This window comes from Heptranchias perlo, chromosome 26 (assembly GCF_035084215.1).
Source record: "Heptranchias perlo isolate sHepPer1 chromosome 26, sHepPer1.hap1, whole genome shotgun sequence".
In the NCBI taxonomy this organism is placed as follows: domain Eukaryota; kingdom Metazoa; phylum Chordata; class Chondrichthyes; order Hexanchiformes; family Hexanchidae; genus Heptranchias; species Heptranchias perlo.
In genome coordinates this window covers 30,986,793-31,010,304 of record NC_090350.1, presented here as the reverse complement: position 1 = coordinate 31,010,304, position 23,512 = coordinate 30,986,793, and the positions used below count along the sequence as shown (strand labels likewise).

At 39.5% G+C, this 23,512-nt stretch overlaps 1 pseudogene; it reads right to left on the bottom strand.

Moving 5' to 3' along the window:
• Positions 1–687: 687 nt before the first annotated feature.
• LOC137342768 (protein FAM76A-like) lies at positions 688–21,098 on the bottom strand (annotated as a pseudogene).
• Positions 21,099–23,512: the final 2,414 nt, after the last annotated feature.

The window sequence follows — 23,512 nt, the reverse complement described above, 5'->3', positions numbered from 1 at the left end:
CTGAAGAAATTCCTCCTCATCTCAGTCTTAAATGACCAACCCCTCATCCTGAGACTCTTCCCCCAGTTCCAGAGTCTCCAACATTTAGAACTATCTGCTCCCCCCTCCCCCACATGGCTGTGGATAAATTTGCCATGCGCTGTGGTACTGGGCCAAAGTCTAGGAAGATCCCTGGTTTCATCTTTGATCTCTGCTGAGCTAGCTAATCTCAAAACAGGGTGACAATTGGGACTCTCTTCCCTGCCTTAGTAGCTCCAGGCTGGGGGTGGCTTCCCAGTTACCTCTGTTACACATGTACACATACATATATGAATATCTGAAGATAGGCTTAGTCGAGACTACAATGTCCCACCAAGTTGAATAGCCCACTGACATTTAATTCCAGGTACATGTGAAGAATGGTCACTTGGATAAGGTACTGAAAAGCTGACTTGAGTTGTACCAGTGAAGCAGTACCCAATTTGAATCACCACCTTCAGAAAATGAAGAATGAGAAAATCAAAGAAAAACAATGTACAGAACTAAAGGAAATGTCTCAATTCTAAACATCCCTCAATCAAGCAGCAATTTTAATTAAAAATATATGTTGCAGGAGTGCCACAGTGGTTCAAGTGCTTCAAATATTAGAGTAATGCTTGCAATGTAATTAGAATCTCCTTCCTTTGCAAAAACTGTAGACACAAACTATTTCCAGCAGCAGTTGTTTAGTAAAAGTGTACGAACAGCAGTTACAGACTGTGCTTACTTGAAGCAATCTTGTTTACATTAAACAATTGACAGTTTTCATTTAATTTTGGAAAATTTCCAAATTAAACAAAGATGAACAAATACCACATAGTGTGTTACAAGGTAATGTGTGAAATAAACAGGGAGTTATAGTGGTTATTTAACTGGTCATATGGCCCCTAGAGTATTGTCAATGCATTCGCTGAGACCGAAGCAGTAGTACAAATGTCCATAGCTCACCATGTGTGATTGAGGCTGCTAGTACAGAGAGGGGAGATGGAGCCCCAGGGATGAAAAAAAGAGGGGCAGTAGGTAGCAAAAAGAATAAGATAGGTCCTTAGCACAGACACAACTGCTGGTGATACTAGCTTAATGCATTTGTATAACATTCACTTGTCCTCTATTTTAGCACAGGCGATAATCAATTTAAAATAAATGAGTTAATACCTACAACAAAACATCATATTAAACAGTCATCTGCTAATATCACCAAAAGTGATTTCTAGGTTCTCGAGTTTAAGCTAAAGAAACTAGACTGCATAAATCAAAGCTGAGATTTAGAAGTATGGATATGCCTAAAGAATATCACTGTCAGCTGACTGATGGTGTAAAAAAGTCCCCACATTCCAACCCCTACTGCTTATATCTTAGGGCATCTTGGGGGATGCCCAGGGAATTCTAAATCTGGGAGGGTTTGCTCATATTTTAGCATAAATATAACCATCTGCCACTCAGGAGGGGGGGAAAGACAATCTGGATACAGATCTGAACTGTTCAAAACTATTTTGGTGTATCTTGAAAAAGTTATAGGTATTCCAAAGTTCAGCATGGCTCACCAAAATGCCGTGCATGTTAACAATACAAAATGCCACAAGTTGTAACAGACAAATGCATCTTCACAACGATTAATTACTTTAATAACAGAGATTATAGTTTCAATGGTAACAAGGTCTTACAAAACATAAACCAGTATATACAGTTAAAACTGTACAACACTTTACTAATAGCTTTTTAAAGAAGTGGCTAAAATCAAAACAAAAACATCAGAAACCCAATACAAATGGTCTTAATATTTTTTTCCCGATCTGGTTGCATTACAAAGAGAAAGAGCTACATGTCTTAATTTGATACATGGTAAAAATAATCTGGTCCTCCCACTAATAAGCAGCCATTCAGGGGAAAAAATGTAACTGAACAGAGCAGCACTGCTGTTACTCCATTACTGTTGCCTATACGCGCATAGATTGGATCAGGAAAGATCAGCTGCTTATTTCCATCCACCTGCAGCCTGACCTCCATTTCTCAAAGAACTGTGAATGCTGCAGTGGCAGATGCAATAGTCTCATTATGTCAGTCAGTCCATTTGACCTGGAAAAAAGATGGAAAGAGGTAGAATCAGCTGGACTAGGGAATTGATTCCCTACATATATATAGAACAATTTAAAAAAACCAGTATCTACATCAGGAAAAAGGATGTATTTAATTTACATACAAAAATAATGCATCAGGTTTTTTTTAAAATAGTCAGATTGTCATAAAGACTCAACTGGTTCACTAACGTCCTTCAGACCTGCCACTCTTCCCTAGTCTGCCCTTCACATGACTCAACCCTCTCAAGGCAACTAAGAATGGGCAATAAATACTGCTTGCCAATAAGAACATAAGAAATAGTCGCAGGAACAGGCTATATGGCCCCACGAGCCTGCTCCACCAATCTATAAGATCATAGCTGATCTTCTACCTCAACTCCACTTTCCTGCCCTATCTCCATATCCCTTGATTCCTTTTGTGTTCAAAAATCTATTGATATAAGTCTTGAATATAGTCAACGACTGATCGTCCACAGCCCTCTAGGGTAGAGAATTCTAAAGATTCACAACCCTCTGAGGGAAGAAATTTTTCCTCATCTCGGTCCTGAATGGCTGACCCCTTATCTTGAGAATATGACCCCTAGTTCTAGACTCTCCAGCCAGGGGAAACGCCTCTCAGCATCTACCTGTCAAGCCCTCTAAGAATTTTATACGTTTCAATAAGATCACCTCTCATTCTTCTAAACTAGAGAATATCGGCCCATTCCACTCAATCTCTCCTCATAGGACAACCCTCTCACCCCAGGAATCAATCTAGTGAACCTTCGTTGCACCCCCTCTAAGACAAGTACATCCTTCCTTAGGTAAAGAGAACAAAACTGCACATGGTATTCCAGGTGCGGTCTTACTGGAGCCCTATATAATTGCAGCAAGACCTTCTTACTCTTAGCCTTTATTGCAAGGGATTTGGAGTATAACATACCATTCCCTTCCTAATTGCTTGCTGTACTTGCATGTTAACTTTCTGTGATTCATGTACAAGGACACCCAAATCCCTATATCAACATTTCTCAGTCTCTCACTTTAAAAAAAATATTCTGATTTTCTATTCTTCCTAACAAAGTGGATAATTTCACATTTCCCCACATTAGACTCCACCTGCCACCTTCTCGCCCACTCACTAAACCTGTCGATATCCCCTTGCAGCCTCTTTGCATCCTGTTGCTCACATTCCAAGAACAAATATTTAAAATCCAAATTTTATACAATTGTTTACAATTTGGAATATAGAGATGTCTGAACAGCATGTCCATATGGTCAGGCATTATCTAAAAGATTTAACTGTACAAAATAGTTGGCACTTCATGTTTTAAGCAGTACAAAAACACACTTCTGATGCTGTTACTTTAACTTTTTGCAAATAGACAAACACATACATACATACATATATATATAAAAAATGCAAATTTAAAATATTATACGAAATACCTGGTGCGCAATAATTCTTTTGGGTGATGAGTTCAAGAGATTGAGAGAATTCATGGACAAACATATTTTTACAAAGAGTACTGAAATTGTGCTCATTTGTTTTATTTGTTCATGGGATGTGGGCGTCGCTGGCGAGGCCAGCATTTATTACCCATCCCTAATTGCCCTTGAGAAGGTGGTGGTGAGCCGCCTTCTTGAACCGCTGCAGTCTGTGTGGTGAAAGTTCTCCCACAGTGCTGTTAGGAAGGGAGTTCCAGGATTTTGACCCAGCGACAATGAAGGAACGGCGATATATTTCCAAGTCGGGATGGTGTGTGACTTGGAGGGGAACGTGCAGGTGGTGTTGTTCCCATGTGCCTGCTGCTCTTGTCCTTCTAGATGGTAGAGGTCGCAGGTTTGGGAGGTGCTGTTGAAGAAGCCTTGGCGAGTTGCTGCAGTGCATCCTGTGGATGGTACATACTGCAGCCACAGTGCGCCGGTGGTGAAGGGACTGAATGTTTAGGGTGGTGGAAGGGGAGCCAATCAAGCGGGCTGCTTTGTCCTGGATGGTGTCGAGCTTCTTGAGTGTTGTTGGAGTTGCACTCATCCAGGCAAGTGGAGAGTATTCCATCACACTCCTGACTTGTGCCTTGTCGATGGCGGAAAGGCTTTGGGGAGTCAGGAGGTGAGTCACTTGCCACAGAATACCCAGCCTCTGACCTGCTCTTGTAGCCACAGTATTTATATGGCTGGTCCAGTTAAGTTTCTGGTCAACGGTGACCCCCAGGATGTTGATGGTGGGGGATTCGGCGATGGTAATGCCGTTGAATGTCAAGGAGAGGTGGTTAGACTCTCTCTTGTTGGAGATGGTCATTGCCTGGCGCGAATGTTACTTCCCACTTATCAGCCCAAGCCTGGATGTTGTCCAGGTCTTGCTGCATGCGGACTCAGACTGCTTCATTATTTGAGGGGTTGCGAATGGAACTGAACACTGTGCAATCATCAGTGAACATCCCTATTTCTGACCTTATGATGGAGGGAAGGTCATTGATGAAGCAGCTGAAGATGGTTGGGCCTAGGACACTCCCTGAGGAACTCCTGCAGCAATGCCCCAGGGCTGAGATGATTGGCCTCCAACAACCACTACCATCTTTCTTTGTGCTAGGTATGACTCCAGGCACTGGAGAGTTTTCCCCCTGATTCCCATTGACTTCAATTTGACTAGGGCTCCTTGGTGCCACACTCGGTCAAATGCTGCCTTGATGTCAAGGGCAGTCACTCGCACCTCACCTCTGGAATTCAGCTCTTTTGTCCATGTTTGGACCAAGGCTGTAATGAGGTCTGGTGCCGAGTGGTCCTGGTGGAACCCAAACTGAGCGTCGGTGAGCAGGTTATTGGTGAGTAAGCACTGTCGACGACACCTTCCATCACTTTGCTGATGATTGAGAGTAGACTGATGAGGCGGTAATTGGCCGGATTGGATTTGTCCTGCTTTTTGCGGACAGAACATACCTGGGCAATTTTCCACATTGTCGGGTAGATGCCAGTGTTGTAGCTGTACTTGAACAGCTTGGCTAGAGGTGCAGCTAGTTATGGAGCACAAGTCTTCAGCACTACAGCCGGGATGTTGTCGGGGCCCATAGCCTTTGCTGTATCCAGTGCACTCAGCCGTTTCTTGATATCACGTGGAGTGAATCGAATTGGCTGAAGACTGGCTTCTGTGATGGTGGGGATATCGGGAGGAGGCCGAGATGGATCATCCACTCGGCACTTCTGGCTGAAGATGGTTGCAAACGCTTCAGCCTTGTCTTTTGCACTCACGTGCTGGACTCCACCATCATTGAGGATGGGAATGTTTGCAGCGCCTCCTCCTCCCGTTAGTTGCTAATTGTCCACCACCATTCACGACTGAATGTGGCAGGACTGCAGAGCTTTGATCTGATCCGTTGGTTGTGGAATCGCTTAGCTCTGCCTATAGCATGTTGCTTCCGCGGTTTAGCATGCATGTAGTCCTGAGTTGTTGCTTCACCAGGTTGGCACCTCATTTTTAGGTACGCCTGGTGCTGCTCCTGGCATGCTCTTCCACACTCCTCATTGAACCAGGGTTGATCCCCTGGCTTGTTGGTAATGGTAGAGTGAGGTTACAGATTGTGCTGGAATACAATTTCATAATAGTCCTCTTCTAATTATCTAAACCCAAGCATTCAGACTTACTGAAAATGTACACAAAAAGCTCAAACAGATTCTCCATATATGCAGCTAAGACATGTTACATGGATTAAAGTACAGTGAATAAAGGTGACATTTTTGAAATAAAATTGCTAGAGAAATAAAAGAACAATTTCTTATTTCAGAAAGATGCGTGCATACCGTCAAACAATGGCCAGTTTTCTAGAAGTCCGTTTGCAATGTTGGGCTTTGTAAGAGATAATATGATGGTGACATAACAATGGCTCCATGTTTTTCTGGTTTCTTGCCTTTAGACAGTAATGCAACCTGCTTCATAAGATCTCTGTTCTTCACCTATGAAAAGGATGTGAAAATGTAACCATAAATCTTAACACTCTCAGATTTGGTTCACGTCAAAGTTCTTTAAAACCTTTTGGTCAATACAGGATTGCTAATTTTCTTTGAACTGTGATCCACTTTATTTATTTCTACCTCTTGCAGGTAGATAACAGACTATACATCCTGGGAATTCAGAAATTGCATATGCTATTTGTTGTGTTATTTAGCCATATGGATGTGAAGGTCTTGGGTTCAGTACTTGGTCTGTGCTGAGTTAATTGATCCCAACTAAGCTGGCAGAAGGGTATTACAATTTTTCTGAGCATCTGAAGACTCGGGTGTACAAAAATCTGCCTGGTAAAGTAGATTGTATATTTTATGCGAGATAAAGATAAGCTGTATAAATTAACTGCTTATGGATGACAGTAACAAATTATATCGTAAAAAATAACTTATATCATATCATCCTTTTGTAGAAGCTTTGTATAAGTAGGAAGTTAAAAGATGTAGAAACATCTAATTAAGTTGATTTTCAAAAATGTTAATGCAAAAATTAAGGTCTTTGAAGTCATGAATTCATTTTTTTCTGTTCACATCTTCATCTGATTTATCTATATCCCAGTTCTGTGCTTCTGGGAACAAAATCATCATAAAAAGGAAGATGACCCAAATTTCTATAGAATAGGAAAACATAGAGACCAAAAGTGCACCAGGCCAACATTCCAGTGTTAGAAGCAAACCCCAAGGACACACTGGGAAGAAGCCATCTCCAAGACAGGAACTTCCATAAGATCAACTGTGAAGTATCACAACAGCATAGGAGAACAAGAATGCATAAACCGTAGATGATCTCCCAACCCATCTGCCACAGACCAAGAGACAGGGAGATAGAGACAGCCTGTCGACTCTCTCTACAGCTTAGCTATAGCTAATCACAGTGTGTTACCATGGCACATGTGCTACTTCTCTCCTGGGTAGACACTGTAAAGTTTCCTTCCAGATTCAGATTCAAACAAAGTTATTCTTTAATTATTTTTTACGCAGTGTTTAGTGCATAGTTTGAACATGAACAATTTAAATTTTCCCCTTAAACTAACTGCTCTCCCACGTTGTAGCTAATTGGTGGTTTGGTCTAAAATGCAGTTGTGATGATTAGCATGGTCTCATTCCAAATTGGCAATGGCCTATAGAAAGAGTTGCTGGGGAATCAAAGCTGATTGTTCCACTGGAACCTGTTTGCTGACAGCTTATTCTGGATTGGTAGTTTCCCTACCTCTTCAGTTGCAATTTGATGATGTTTTAAGAAAATTATATTTTAGATAAATCAAGTGTAAGTAAGACACTTTGACATTAGATGTGACAGATACATGGACGGAAAATTGGGCAGTGAGCCTGCAATTTCCCAACCAGCGCTTCCTCCAGTGCTGCTCCTTGGTGGGAGGATCCAATCTGGGAAATGATCAGCCTTTATATATCTCTGGGCTCTTTTCCTGTGTTACAGGTAATCAGTTACCATCATTTAAAGAAAAGCTTCAGAACCTGTTTTCCACCCCCTGCTGCCATGCCCAATGTACATTATGCTTTTGTATCCTGAGAACTGTTCCCTCAATTTATGCACATTAAAAATGTTGTGCATTAAGCCAATAAATCATGCAGAACTTAAAAATGAAATTTTCAGTATTGCTCCTTTAAATCAAAGCATATCATATAATATGAACAAATTTTTTTTTCAAAAATCAAGAGCTTGGTGAGGAACAAGAAGGCTCTGTAGTTCAATGATCCAAAGCACATTCAAATTTGTGCTAAAAAGAGTGTCAGTGAACAAATCTAAGTCAGTTCATAGCATTAAACTTTATTTCCAATCTGAGTTCAGACAACTTTGGAGGAAAGCCTACTGAAATATTTTGTGTCCATGGTTGAAACTAAGTTAAGTCAACATGAAAAGGCCATTTGGCCCATTGAAGCTCATCCCCCTAGTACTCAACGGTAATATTATATAAAGTATTATAAAAAATGCTCGAGTTTGCTTCCAGTAGAGTTGTAACTGCTTGATAGCCTTTTCAAAAAAATCTCCAAATAAATAAATGGCTTTTGCTTTCTTCAAATGTGTTTAGCACTCACCAGACATGATAAGTTGGGAGGGCCAGAGTTTGCCCTAAAGAAGCGAAGGCACAGCTACACCAACAACATAGTTGGAGCTTGAACACATTTGCAATGAGTGCTTTATTCACGTTATTTTAAAATGGTTGCTACAGGATGTATTTCAACTCAACAGATGGCATTATTTCTTATACTGGAAGCAATTAGAGATATTCTTCTTTATGTCACAATACGTGATTTCCAATTGTTCAGGAGTGCAATGAGAAGTTGTGAACTAAAACCCACTTGCAATTGCTCCACAGCTTCTTTATGCACTTTCTCAATTTGATTTATTTTCAGTCTTATTTGTGGTTCCTGGTACTGAAACTCAGCTTTCAGCTCTGTAATCTTCAGAAAAATAGAACCACATTCATTTTTTTGACAGTACAAATCAGCATTTATGAATTACTTAAAAAATATAGTTGTCTATTTTTAAGAAAGATTAAAAGTAAATTCAATAGACCAATAAGCTGATGAAAATATTTCAGGTTCTAGAACTGAAGGGCAAATACAGAAAGCAGCTCTGGCAATTTAACTTGGCCTCTCAATGTTCATTAGCCAAAGTCAAAAACAAAGATTTAAACTTTTAAAAAAAGGAAAACTAAGTGTCATATTTTACCATCTGTGACAGACCCAGCCTCCATTTTGTGTCATTATACAATATTTTCTCATATCAAATTTTGCCTCGGCCAAGTATGGAAAATTCAAGCTGTTTTTATATTGGTATACTGCCACGTTTGTGCTACTAGCTCCTGACGTATGGGTCTTGTGCAACTGGTAGCAACTACAAAGTAACCTTGCCTGAGGCAGCTAGCAGCAACTACTAAGTTACGATCTGTTGTCCTACTGGTTTGCTGCCAGTTGTGAGAGACTCGTGTTAATAATGTCACTAACATGACAGTAAAGAATTATGAAAGCAGCTTCAAACAGGTCTCTATGAACTGCCTCCTGGAAAGGATTTTTTTTTGGTCTGTATGCACGTGTACCTAGACCAAATATGTAATCCTGTCTGAAGTCACTGCATGTTAAATTGCAAAATAAATTATCTTCTGGTTGTGAAATTATATGCTCCAGTAGCTTTGAATAACAGTTAACTAAATTGTGGATTCTTCTAAGGGCAGTGGCGATTTTATTTGTAGATTCCTGTCAGACAGGTGTCATAGAATGCAAGCTTTCGTAGTTGTTATCTATAAGTGAGCCATTGAAAATAAACCTTGTTATACAAAAGCTGACCAGGTGTCCATTGTGCCATCATTAGAAAATCCCGGATTATGTAGATGTTGGGTGTCAATGGTCATTAACATGGAATGTAAGCAATGTCAATTTTTAAAAATCTGATTATGTTCCTGTGAAGCGCTTTGGGATGTTTTCCTACGTTAAAGGTGCTACATGCATACAAATTGTTACTTTTTATTGTTTTTGATCTGGCTTGATGGGTACTTCTCTATGCAGGGCGAACTCTACCTGGGATAAATACAGCAGGATTTTGGCCATATATTTAGTTCACTTGTTTCAACAATCTAGCTTCACCTCACAATGGGAAGGCAGAACTCTCCATGGCTAAGGATCCATGCTTTGGGAATCCAAGTCTGAGTTAAAGGACTCCAATTTTGAAATACTGTGTTGCTTTCAAAAACAGTTTGAAGTGCCAATGAAAGTACTGTATTGCTTTTTATCTGTTGATTTATTTTGATTCTGTATAAATGTACACCCTATGCAATAAATACAACTTGTAGTTTCGCTGAAAATGTATGGTCTGTCAGCATGGTGTTTTCTACCCATCAGAAGCAATCACGAAGATACAGTGGGCATCCTGTATATAATTCTAACATGCAACTCAAGAAAAGCACACTTTACGGCATGCTAATCTATTCGCTTCAAGAACTACGTGTTTAAAATTCAGTTCATAGGGGGAGCAGGGCTGCCTAGTTACTGTAAGCACAAATAGAGGGTTGGGAGATGTGCAGAATTGTTTTTACTTTTTGATTCAGATTTTAATTTAAACCAAAAATTGAAAAGGAAATATATTTGCACTTACCATCCTGCACTTAAAGCTAAACATTTATTTCTCAAAAATCATTAATTTATCTTTTCACATCAAATCTCCAGGTAGACCTGGATTTTGTTACCATTATTGGTGGCTAAACAGTAACTATTCATGTTTCACTGATAAAACAAGATATTTTACTGTTGAAACTGTTACGGTCATCTGCCTTTTTTTTCTTTATCAAGTATTAGCTGATCTTTCTGATGCAACATTTTTTTTTTAAGCTTTGCTCCTTCTTCCCTGAGTTGAGTAACAACCACAAAATGGTCAGTGCCATGCAAGTCCAACGCAAGGTCTGGAGATGAACTGCATAAGAGGGACAAAAAAAAACAATTGTACTATTCTAGTCTTTATAGTCTGTTTACATTTATCATCTAACAATGCAAAATGTGGATAACAAATGAGCAAAAAAAATTCAGTGCGCTATATATAGGCTATTTTCTTGCATTGTTAGTTGAGTCAAAATGCCAACAAATGATTTTACCAAATTATCAACTGCTATACATATACTAACAGGAGTCACACACCCCGCCTCAACCTCCAACTTTGCATTCACAGGATATGAGGACTTGAATCATCTTAAGATATATTTTCACTAATGCCAGCAATCTTTCAGTATCTCACCTACTTGGCCAGTCTGCATGTGTAAGCCTAGTCCGTGAAAGCTGGCAAGCTCTTTTACAGGGGAGACATCACAATCTTGTTCTGCCTGGTCCCTAACCAGTATCCACACACATGTCTTTTCCAGTAAAGTTTATGGGATAATTAGGAGTGGGATCCCTGGGTGACTTTCCCTATGTAGCCCAAGAATCCTGAAACCCACTTTAGTGCGTCCACATCCCGTCATAATTTGCAAATTCAATACACAGTGATCAATCCTCGGACCTTTGCCCACTATGCTATCAGGTTTATAAGACTACAGCTGCACCTATTCATGGTGTGCTTTTATTTCACTAGTTTATGGTATTACAAAGAAGATCTAAGGTGTTAGTAAGTGCCCCAAAACTGCTCAACTGCAGTAAAAGGACTTGAGGAAGGAAGTAGTCGAGCAGTTAGAAGTCATAATTTTCACATAACAGATTTAGTTTTTGCCACTGTAGTTGATAGTGATGGGAGGGAAAGTCCATTACTTCTCTCGCCAATTACTTTTAGAAACTGACCAAAAATGTGCTTCAGGTTAAAGGCTTTTGGAAATTGTGTTGCTTAGTAGTTGTGTCAATGATTCATCTGTTTCTACTATAAACCAAATATTAATGCAAAGTTGTGATGTGGAGAATGCTAGTGATGGACTGGGGTGGACAAATGTAAGGGGTCTTACAACACCAGGTTATAGTCCAACAGCTTTATTTGAAATCACAAGCTTTCGGAGCTTTCCTCCTTCGTCAGGTGAGTGACGAAGGAGGAAAGCTCTGAAAGCTTGGTGATTTCAAATAAAGCTGTTGGACTATAACCTGGTGTTGTAATGCAAAGTTAGCATCAGGCAAACTAACATCTCCATTTATCAATCTAGGGATTTTATACCTAAACAAAGGAACACAACAGGCAAACTGTGAAAAAGAATAGGACCTGCATGTAAATTTGGATGAATCTGACTAAATGATGCAAACTCTCAATTGGCCTATACTAGCCTCAACCTTCAAACCAGATACGACAGGTGGAAGAGAAGTAAGAGGGGGATTTGCACCGGCATATTATTTTTGGATATGTGCAGTCAATTTTTTCCCCCCCTCAATTCACTGATACTTGCTGGGGTGCAGTTCCACAAGCACTAACAGAACTCTGGTACCCCGGGTAAGTGGCCATTCTTTGTCTGAGCTTAGACATTGAGTTTTGGCACGATATTCAACTATCAAAGTTATCACAGCCTAGTCATGCTCTCAGTTGACATCAACAAACATGCACTATATGCATAATCTGGTTATGTTACTGGACTAGTGATCCAGAGAACACGAGCTCAAATCCCACCATGGCAGTTTGAGAATTTGAATTCAGTTTTAAACATTTTTTTAAAACTGGTGTCAATAAAAGTGACCATGAAGCTAGCGGATTATCATAAAAACCCAACTACATTTGTCCTTACCTGATATGATCTATATATGATTAACATGGCTGACTTTTTACTGCTCTCTGAAGTGACCCAGCAAGCCACTCAGTTGTAGCAAACTGCTGTGGTTCAAGAAGGAGGACCACCACCACCTTCTCAAGGCAACTAAGGATGGGCAATAAATGTAGACCTTGCCAGCATCGTCCACATCCCGAGAATGAATTTTTTAAAAATCCAGTTGGGATTACTGGAGAGCAATCAAGCATGGTAACCCTTGCTGAATTCTCCACTCCCTAGTCCGCAACCACCCCCACCCCCCACAACACGAACATAGTTCTAATCACAAAACTTGAGGAATTTCATTGCCCAAAGGATAGTGTGCTTAATAGTGCAGGCCCTAACAACGTACAGAGTTGTTGATATTAAGCATGAATTAATCCCCAAAGTGCAGCTTGAACCACAACCACCTGGTCCAGCACTGTTGAGCAACATCGTGAAAGGTAATGCTCAATAGTATAGGGCTACAAAAAAAACTGACTGAAAAGACAAATTTAAGGTCAACCCTCTATTTCACTACTGTCCATGAATAGTCTGGAGTCTTCTATTACTAGTCATTACCATCAACCTTTCAAGTTAGAGAGATGAAATGAGCGAAAGCTATTAGTTAATGGTTTATGACCCATTTCCAAATAATTTAAAGATCCATCTACAGCAACAAGAGTGCAAAAAAGTGTTCAAAGCTAGCATGATAGTCATATGCTTTACAAAAATATTTATTCCCAGCTGCGTTTATGCACCAGAAGAGTTCCTACCTTTCAGCTGGGCATTAAAAGGAAACTGCTTTCCGAACCAGGGGTAGGTTGAAAGAAAACAAACAGCAAGTTTGTCCCGGTCTGTTCTAAAATACTTTCCAACAAACAATGATACATTGATAGCAGCTTGGGAGCAATTTGCCCCATCTGCTAGAAGAATGTTTTGTAGCTATCCACAAAAGGAAAATGGTGAAGAGCAAACAGGTTCTGAGAGAAATGAGAATCTAAAATTTGAAAAATTAAAGTTAAAAATAAATTTAAAATCTAACCCCACTCGATACTCTCAAAATGTCCTTTAAACAAGAACAGATAAGCAACCACAATGTTAATCCTATGTAATCCATAACTAACAGGAGATATGCATCAGGTTTCATCTCCCAAGGAAACCATTATATTTCCACACCTATTGGCATGAGCAAGAGTGGTCAATTCAGAAGTCTTTGGAGGGAGCCAACCTCAAATTGCAATCACACTTCCTCGAACTGTACTGCTCCTGTGCTGTGTATTGCAATCTAGACTATATTACTACAACTCGTTAGATATCCAACTGTTCCATAGGTCCGTCAATGCAAGATCAATGAGGACAATTGGAAGCCAACAAATATAGTATTATAACCAAGACAATATTATATAGTTTAATTCATTATAAGAATTGTTGACTATAGACACATTTTCCCAATGTCTACTACTTTCTGGGTGAGCGCTATGAATAGACACAGCTTGGTAGCATGCTTCTTTCATATGGCCTAATTGAACATTAACTCAGGACAAATTTGTATTTCTCTACATACCAAAAATAGGCTTTATACTAGTGACTAGTGGTTCTATTCACACAAGGAACACATTGAAAATCTAATCTTTGGAATCAGGTTTGAAGGCCATTTCTTATCTGAACAAAATGAGGACACAATTAGAAAGCTAACCCCACCACCGGTAGTCTCCCCAGACCATGCATGCCTTGCATTTGAAGTCTTCCATACTTTCTCCATCAATGTTGATCTGAACCAGTTGTTGGGGAGCATGCAATTTGGCTTGTGGGCAATTCAAAAAAATCTATAATTTACATTTTTTCCCTCACTTACCTGGAGAGGTGACTGGCCTCTGCTCATCACCTGCTCTCAAATCTACAGCTAAGATCAGAAGCTAAGCAGTGTGATGATCGAGTGTTGTTTACTGATGTGGCCCAGCTAGTTAGTACTTTAATGCTATCCTGATGTGTCTGAGACAATTGTATCAGTGCTTGTGTCAATATGATTCTTCCCTATATATACATTCATCTTCACATTGTACTAAAAAATTTAGAGGTCGATATGACAAATGATGTGGTCATCAGCATTTGCTCAAAATATTCACCTCGCGCTCAAAAGTAGTCGACTAGTCGTTTTCAAGGTGCTATTCATAATCTTCCGGGATGGGGCAAGTCTTTTCGGCTTCAGATTTTCCACTGTGAAAATTTGCAAATAGCTAATAAAGTTTTAATTAAAAGCACAGGAATAATTGCACAAAGCCTACAATGTCATTTTTCAGGTCCCCTATTAAATTAAATCAATTCTCTGGCTTGATGCGGTAATTATTTCAGATCAAAGTAACAAAATCAAAATTCTGAGATTCCAAATATTGTAGAGGAAAGACGCAGCTGTAATTGAAGAACTGGAACAGGAAAGAATTGAATAAATTGCAATTCCTTCTTGGAAGTAAGCTAACTAAATAAAGCAGATTCACTAATGGTTATGGACAAGAACTCTGGCATTTATCTTTAATTCATGTCTTTGAAGGGATATTTAATAGCTCTTGACTGGGTCACTAACTGATGGCCCAAGTCATTCTACCATAGGCACTTCACTGCAGGGTGCAGAGATTGGTGAAAAGGAGCACCACGGATGCGTACTTGAATGCATGTGCGTAGCAATGAATATGTAGAGATATAGATACCATGACAAATTTAGAATTAACACAGAAAATGTATTTGTAGAGAACTGAGGTATCTGTACCACCCAAAGTACTACTAAAATTTGACAAATATATTTTTACATTTATTCTAAATGGGCAAACAGATATAAATCCGAAGCCTCAGCTCAAGAACAGGCACCCTTAAAAACAAGATCGGTCCACTTTTTGAGCACCCTCAAGATAAAAGGTATTGTTCAGAAAGTCACCTGCTTCCATTTGCACTTATTGCATCAGACTTTGACGACTTCTTTGGAATTTCATTCCAAAGGGAAGATGTCAAGAATATCTTCTCTCTGAAAATGAAAGAAATTCAAAGTTAGCTCCAAAGTGGGCCTCTGATGGAGAAAGTGCTCCAGTTGGAAGATTTCAATTTCTTATACTCAGGAGAGTTGATTTCCCAGATTATGTATGAGGTTGTGAAAGATTCATTTAAATAAAAATGCATCACAAGATTAGGTCAAGTGGAAAACGAGATCCCAACAAAGCACTCTTCTATCCTTAACCACATGCTACTCCCACCCCACTTCCTTCACCCCACCATTGGCAGCCATGCCTTCAGCTGTCTAGGTCCTAAGCTCTGGAATTTCCTCCCTAAACCTCTCCGCCTCTCTCTCCTCCTTTAAGATGTTTCTTAAAACCTGCCTCTTTGACCAAACTTTTGTCCTAATGTCTCGTTCTTTGGCTCGGTGTCAATTTATGTCTGATTATGCTGCTGTGAAGCAGCTTTGGACGCTTTACTACTTTAAAGGCCAACGTTAACCTCTGTTCTGCACCGCGTTTTTGAAACTCAAAATATCTGCGTAACTCCTCCCCCCTGCCATCTGGAATGCTGAAGAAGTTATTGTTTCATCTTGTGTATGATTAAGCTCTTAAAAAAAATTACCGATGGATCCAAGGGTCAGTAACTGTGTTTGCTGAAGGACGACACGGTCGTGCTACCTCTGTGCCTGTAAATAAGTGTGGTTGAATGTGCTGGAATTGGTGTAGATTTTGCAGACTAGAAAGAACATGAATATTTGTTAATTGTGTCCAACTTTACTATTAATTGATTGCCTAAAAATCGACCTGTTGGTATGATGTTATCAAAATGTAGAGATCAAAGAGAAATATGGTTTATAAACGAGAGATTTATGATGTTGAACAGGATGAAGGTTTATCATCTGCAACTTGGAAGAGATACTCATTATCATGCTGGAGGAATCAATTGGTTTGATGAACTGTTTGCACTTCCGGTATTCAGAACTCATTTATTTAATTCTCAGCGACTGCTGCATTTCTGCAGAAGGGGACATGTTTGAGCAGTTAAATCTGATGGACTTTTTGTGCTTCACGTATGTGAGTATCACCTTACGTGCTGCAGTATAGCCGAGCTGATCCTTCTTTGTACTTTAGTTTGTAAATAAGTGTTGTAGGTAATTTTGGCATGTGAAAGCCATGGTCTGCATTTTGATATTGTGTCTTCTATGAAACCATAGGACATGTCTACATAATTTTGAGCTATTAGGATCATTGTAGCCCTGGGTAATATAACTTTTGAAAAGGCACATTAAATCAAACATTTGGCTTCTAGATTGTGAGGGGCCAAGGTCTACTCATGTGAAACTATGCTACTGTGAAGCCATTGAAAATTCAACCTCTGTATTTGCCCCACAATATTACCTTTACAAAAGGTATTTTTCAAAAGACAATACAGCCAGCTGCTATTAAACTAAGCCTACAACATGGGCAAGCTGTGAAAGATATATTTATTTACATTTACCTATTACATACATATATAAATTAAACAACAATGTGTCAATTCTAATCAATGTAATATATCATACATCATAAGGAAGACAACACAGGATTATTTCTTTAAATAAAAACAGAAAATGCTGGAAATACTCAGGTCAGGCAGCATCAGTACAGAGAGAAAAAAAGTTAATGCTGAGTACTTCCAGCCTTTTCTGTTTTTATTTCAGATTTCCAGCTTCTGCAGTTTTTTGCTATTATTTCTTTAAAGCCTGACAAATTATATTTATTGTGATTTTATCATTTTTCAGCCAATCAAAATGCTTCTTTGCAATTACAAGAATACACTTTATACCTCAACTGACCAATAAATATTTCAACGATTTCAATACCTGTTATAATGTGTGCTGCTGAGCCTAGTCTACAGTTCTTTTTCGTGAAAGGAAGAGCTCAGGCTTTTCTGTTACTCTTTGGTCTTTTGGAGTACTCGCTTATATGACAACGTGCAGAGCCAGCAAAACAACATCCCATCAACCTTCATGTAAAGGAAGCAGTCATGTACTGTTATAAGCCCAAAAAATTTAAAGTATACACACTGAATTAGGTGACAGTAAACAGAGGCACATGTATAATAGGCTCTGTGTCAGTTTTGACACTAGGTCTGGTTAAAAGAAGAATGCCATACTTTGGAATTTGTTACTGCTAATGAATAATCAGACCTCATTATAATTTAACAAGAAATGATTAATACAATCAAAGATAAACGAGCCACGCCAGCAGTAGAATCTTGAGGTATGGAAGGAAAACTAAAATTTTATAAGTGAATATTCTGGTGATTGTACTGGAAATTTGTTGCAATTGTTTCAGCAGCAATCTGATAAGGGTGGTGTGTACTTTTTAACAAGAACAAAAAAGTAAAATAAAAATAAAATTCAATGACCAGAGAGAGGTGTTCTCGGAACACTCCCTTTCATGGATCGATTATGCCCAGTTTTAATAGTTATCTTTACTCTTTTTACTCAGTGCTTATCATTTACATGTGATTTCTTCTTTTCATAAAGATCAAGACAAAGGATTTAACACCTTCCCTAACTTAACTTGAAACATTGTGAAATATGTGAAGGCTCTACCTGCTTCCTCTCCAGCTCAGTTAGAACTAAATAAAGCTGGCTCACCTCATGGCTCTTAGGAGAAATGCATTATGTGGTGTATTACTGAGCCAGACAGACAAAAGTTTTTCCAGTTCTAATGCCTGATCTACACTAAATTAGCAAATCTCAGCCAACATTAGGGCATTACCTCACAGGAAAAATCCAAACCCCCAGTGACAAATTTACCCCTTCAGGTCCATGAATGAGCTGACTGGTTGGTCATTAAAGCTCTGGAATACAGTGGATTGGACCAGCCTAGGTATCAAGTTTGCCACATAAGGTCAACTCAGTTCCAATCTTCTATTAACAGTCATGTCAACTTAACCCTAAAGAGAATGTGCTTAGAAATCCATAATCATTTATTGATTTTAGTTTAATTTTATATTTCCCATATTAGCCAACTACTAACCTCGATGCACTCAGGCTGATTTAAAGTTGGGACCTTCAAAATGAAAAGATTTAAACAAATTGTAAGAAAAGTGATCAGAAAAAGTTGCAGAATTTCACAGGGTGTGGGTGTGTGTGTGTGTACGCGCATATGTAGATGGGATGGGATGTAACAAAAACTGTAACTTTATTCAGTTAAGACAAAACCTACACACTTTTATTTACCTTTCCTGCTGAAACTCCAATCTACAATAAGTGCACTTTACAACTGGATGAGCAATTCGGCATTCCTAAAAAAAAAATGACAATTATTATTCAGGAAACAAAGAAAAGTATCAATTTATGATACAATAGGTAATAATAGGTCTTACCAGATCTCCCAATAATCAAAGGATAAGCTGTTTTAAGGAGAGGAGTATTACTGACACAAAATATTATTCTGATGAGGACACAAAGTGTCTGCAAAGGGATACTGAAAGGTTAAGCGAATGGGCAAAAATTTGGCAGATGGAATATAATGTGGGAAAATGTGAAGTCATCCACTGTGGGAGGAAAAATAACAAAGCAAAATATTATTTGAATGGAGAAATACTACAAAATGCTGCAGTACAGAGGGATGTGGATGTCCTCGTACATGAAACACAAAAAGTCAACATACAGGTGCAGCAGATAATCCGGAAGGCAAACGGAATATTGGCCTTTATTTCTAGGGGGATGGAATATAAAAGCAGGGAAGTCATGCTACAACTGTACAGGGTGCTGGTGAGACCACACCTGGAGTACTGCGTACAGTTCTGGTGCCCTTATTTAAGGAAGGACATACTTGCATTGGTGGCAATTCAGAGAAGGTTCACTAGGTTGATTCTGGGTACGGAAGGGTTGTCTTATGAGGAAAGATTAAACAGGTTGGGTCTATACTCATTGCAGTTTAGAAGAACGAGAGGAGATCTTATTGAAACATACAAAATTCTGAGGGGACTCGATAGGGTAGATGCTGAGAGGATGTTACCCCTCATGGGGAAAATCTAAAACTAGGGTGCATAGTCTCAGAATAAGGGGTCGCCTGTTTAAGACGGAAATGAGGAGGAATTTCTTCTCCCAGAGGGTCATGAATCTTTGAAATTCTTTACCCCAAAAAGCTGTGGAGGCTGAGTCATTGAATACATTCAAGGCTGAGTTAGACAAATTTTTGATCAGCAAGGGAGTCAAAGGATATGGGGAAAGGGCGGAAAAGTGGAGTTGAGGGAAAAATCAGATCAGCCATGATCTCATTAAATAGCGGAGCAGGCACGAGGGGCCGAATGGCCTACTCCTGCTCCTATCTCTTATGACCTGCTCCTATCTCTTATAAACATTTACCTGAGGAAGGAGGAAGCCTCCGAAAGCTTGTGAAGTTAAAATAAAATTGCTGGACTATAACTTGGTGTTGTAAAATTGTTTACAATTGTCAACCCCAGTCCATCACCGGCATCTCCACATTATGACCTGTGGGCAACGTAGCCTGTCCCTTTAAAGCCACATGGGTTTAACGGCTTTAGATAGGCACATCCAGAGACCAATTGGAATAACTGTTTCTCTGTAAATCTCTGGCTCGTGTTAAGGTCAGAAAAAACAGGAGGAAACCAATTGGCACACACATTTTAAAGCAATTATTTGCATCTGAGATGCGACAGATATGCGCGCAATGTAAGGCTTTTTCAAAGCATAATTCCTGTAGAATTGCCAACAATGAGTTAGAAGATTTTTTAAGTGAAACAGTTAAGTTTGGCCTTTACAGAACACGCTATATGCAAGATGGCGAGTCAGATGATACAGTGGAGCCACGATGCCACCGAGTGTCCGCAAGCTGCAACTATGAGGTCACCATAGGACCTGTTTACATTTGGAATTCCCATTACAACAAATTAGAAAACCATTTTCAATATTAGATATATTGACATGTGGCCAAAAATCGTGACAACAAAAAATGTATGGACATAAATGTACAAGATTTTTAATAGGTAGAGATGATTTACACAAGACATTAGATGTTAGCTCCACCAATGAGCGAGATGGTCTGTTCTGGGATTACACTGCACCATTTGATTGATTTCGCCGGCGTGCATCTCAAGTCGCCTGTGTTTCTCCTTTCTGGTCAGTTGAGAAGACAGTCAGTGAATTTGACTTAAAAACAGAGAATGCTGTAAGGTCATCGACCTGAAACATTAACTCTGTTTCTCTCTCCACAGATGCTGCCTGGCGTCCTGAGTGTTTTCTGATTTTATTTGATTGCCAGCATCCGCAGAATTTTGCTTTCGTTTTAATGAATTTGACTCATTCTCCGAGGTCACTGGTGTAATGTTACCTCTTTTATAACGTTAGTTTCTGATGATACAACTCGTTTATTTTATTGCAACAGCAACAACTTGTTCAATTTGAGGTGCGAATTATTGTTTTGTTGGGAGGAGTACTGGGCAACACATGGAGGCGAGAGGACAAGTTCATCTGCTGCGGCCCGTTCTTTAGGGGCGCCCCCTTTTCTGACAGCTCTCCCCGGTCGGTCGGTCGGTCGGTCGGGAGTGCACTCGGTCACCGGCCCTGAGGAACGAGCTGATCCGGGCGGCTCACACTCGCGGTCTGAGGCCTGGTGGGGAGAAGCTGTGACCCGAGCCTCCGCTCACTCACCTGACACAGCTGCTGGCTCTGGGACAGCGCCTCGAATGGAAACCTTCGGTTACATGTGGTGCAGGTGCAAAGAGCGGCCATTTTACACCACAATCATTAATAAACAACAACTCTCCAAGGCCCGGCGGGCCGTCAATCACACGTCAGCCGGTCAGAACTAAATCCCCCGCCCTCCTCGGCAGCGCCCTCTGCTTATTGGCCGTTGCAGCCCGTTACCCTAGACAACACGCATACTATTGGTCCGTGCCTCTGTCAATCAGATGACGACTTGAACCCTGGCGGTTGCGCATGCGCCGGAGTGAATTACGAGGACGAAGTGGGAGTCGTTGCCATGTTATGAATTAGGATTGCTTTAGGGGCATGAACTCTAAAGAAACGGCAGTGGGGCGCTGCTGAGGATGGAAGGGTCATTGAAACAAGCGGGGTCAGAAGCTGTTGAAAATGGTGCTAAAAGCACTGAGGTTAGCCACAAGCTGACGTTTCAGACTTCATCAGAACACGTCAAAGGTCAACTTGTCTGTTGTCGGCGAGGCCTGAGCTGAGTTTTTCCCCAGTAATATGTGTGTTTATTTGAGCATCGCTTTTTTTTGTTTATTAGGATTATCAACCCTCCAAAAGGTGTCCTAGGCTCTGGGAATTAAGGATTACAGGCACTACTACACGCAACCCAAGAGAAAAATTATGCTTAGTATTGTATTGTATTGCATTGCTTAAATCTATCCAGGTAATCACCTTTTGTTTACTTTCATAGATCCTTCGTAGGAGATATTTTCCTTGTAAGATTTCCACTTGTAGTCTGTATTGTTACAGAGTTGCTATCTGAATTTGACCACTTTTTTGCCATTATATACACACAACATAATGAAGCAGATGAACTGCAACTGAAAAATACAAACCGAAGTAGGGGTTTAAGATGTAACACTAGACGCCACAAACTTCTAAATTGTTATTTAACTATATCTTGACAATCACCATCCATATACTTAGTATTAAGAGAGCGCTACACTGATTTTAAAAGGTTGTTTAATCAATGTCATTTTATTAAGAAATGAAAACAATTTTGATAAATGCTAAGCACTTGTTGCCTCTATGAAACAATTAATGCTCTGGAAGTTGGGAACTTTAATATAATCAATGTATAAGTTGATACCACATTTAAGGCAACTGTAACCAAACAACATTGCAAGGTATGAGGCACTGCAAAAGTTTAGGAATACCAAGATAAATTACAGTAAAACTTAGATAAACACCAAAGGCTGAGAATAAAAACATAAGTAGCTAAAATAAAGCCTTTGGTCAACTCCCAACATCTCCTTTGGCTCAACCCATTGTTGTTAAAACATGCAAGGAATTCAAAAGTAACAAGCATTAGACATTACATAAATGCCAGTTGAAGAAAAGATACATGGTGACATTATCAGCAAGATTAAAATATTTTAACTATGTAGCCAATAGATCATCTCAAAATCCAGAAATATCCTTTAAGTGGCAAGTTAATATTTTTGGGGGGGGGGGGGGGGGAAGAAAGGAGGAAGAAGAAGAAGGGGAAGAGAAAGAATAGTAAATAGGAGGTGATTATTCACATAAGTGAACATAGGACTAATTCCAAATCCAACCCAACTGGATTGGAAATCCAGCTTACATTAAGATAAACAATTGTTATGGAGAAACAAAGCATAAAGTGTCTACATGGGGCAGCTAGGATATAGCTTTAAAACCTTGCAATAAGCAAGGAAATAAGTAGGCGCTAGTTAACAAGTTTAAAATGCTCTGTACACAAGTTTTGCATCATGGTGCGAGAGAACTAATGCAATTTTACATTCAAAACAGCAAATAGCCATGAACTGGGGAAATATAGCCCACTGTGAGCCCTAACATCAATTTGAAGAGAAATACGTCAGAGCATTTTACAAGCTATGACCAAAAGAAGTCATGTATGATAATCAGTGATTTTAGAAGCAATAATTCATGCCTTGAGATTCTATTAAATTATTGACTGGGGGACAGCCAATGGATATAGTTTACTTGGATTTCTGAGACGATCTACAGTTGCAGCTTTAAAATACAAGGAATTAAATGGCAATTTGGCTAACTGGATTGAAAATCGGTTCAGGAATGAAATATGTCTAACACAAGAATCAGGCATGCACAATAGATTAGTGAACATTGGCAAAGTTGGAAAACATTATTCACCAAAAGAATCTAGTCATGCTGGACTATTGTTAACCAGACCAATGAAAATGGCTATCAAAATTTTGATAATTCAGATGCATGTTATTTTGGCAAAAGAACCAAAGGCAATGTGAAGAAAAAGTTTTTTTAAAAATTATAAATACAGTGAGTAGTTATGATCTGGAATGCACTGCCTGAAAAGGTGGTGGATGCAGATTCAATTGTGGCTTTCAAATATTTGAAGAGAAAAAATTTGCAGGGCTACGGGGAAAGAGCAGGGGAATGGGACTAACTGGATGCTCTTACAAAGCCGGCACAGGCTTGATGGGCCGAAGAGTTAAATGCTGTGCTGTAACCAATTAGTCAAGTCACATTTAGTTTATCTTCAAAAAGACTGATGATCT